The 984-nt window shown below is 39.5% G+C and overlaps 1 pseudogene; it reads left to right on the forward strand.

The window, feature by feature from the left end:
• The first annotated feature begins 340 nt into the window (after positions 1–340).
• Positions 341–778, forward strand: LOC102865685 (annotated as a pseudogene).
• The last annotated feature ends 206 nt before the right edge of the window (positions 779–984 follow it).

Here is a 984-nt window from a genome sequence, read left to right on the forward strand (position 1 = left end):
AACCACTTCTCTATTACTCTTGATTAGTGAAAAATATTTGTATTTTCCTGACAAGTTTTTATCTTATATCAGTGCCAGTTTTAACAAGTTTGTTGTATTATGTGAAGAGTTGTTTTTCAGGTTGTTGTGGGTATAATGTCTTTGTTGTTTGGTTTTTAACTTATTCGTATATGAATGCATATGATTATACATCCTGGACATTTTGTCATAATCATTTCCCAGATAAGCATCTATTATTGGCTTTATAGTTTCAATATTTTTTTAAAACCATGCAAAAATTTACAAGAATAGAACGATAGCTTGTGCTTGGAGATCCTGACGCTGTCGGACGCCTGCCACCATGAAGTTCAACCCTTTCGTTACCTCGGACCGCAGCAAGAACCGAAAACGCCACTTCAATGCCCCTTCGCATGTGCGCAGGAAGATCATGTCCTCCCCTCTGTCCAAAGAGCTGCGGCAGAAGTACAACGTGCGCTCCATGCCCATCCGCAAGGATGACGAGGTGCAGGTGGTGCGAGGACATTACAAAGGTCAGCAGATTGGCAAGGTAGTCCAGGTGTACAGAAAGAAGTATGTCATCTACATCGAAAGAGTGCAGCGTGAGAAGGCTAATGGTACCACAGTGCATGTGGGCATTCACCCAAGCAAGGTGGTTATTACCAGGCTGAAATTGGATAAAGATCGGAAAAAAATTCTTGAACGTAAAGCTAAGTCTCGGCAAGTTGGAAAAGAGAAAGGCAAATACAAGGAAGAACTAATTGAGAAAATGCAGGAGTGAATGCAACCTGAGGAGCAACCGCAGTTTAACTAGATTTCCATCTGAGTATGCGTTCTTGTGATGTTCCAAAATGACCCTCTCATTCAGAAGTGATTATAAATCTGCCTTTGCAGTTTTGATTCCTATTTTTAAGAATAAAAATTGAAAATGTTAAAAAAAAAAGAATAGAACGATAAACAGCCATTTATTTCTCACCTTTTTGCTTC

This window comes from Elephantulus edwardii, unplaced genomic scaffold, assembly GCF_000299155.1.
Source record: "Elephantulus edwardii isolate Elephantulus edwardi_28Jun2011 unplaced genomic scaffold, EleEdw1.0 scaffold00091, whole genome shotgun sequence".
NCBI lineage: Eukaryota > Metazoa > Chordata > Mammalia > Macroscelidea > Macroscelididae > Elephantulus > Elephantulus edwardii.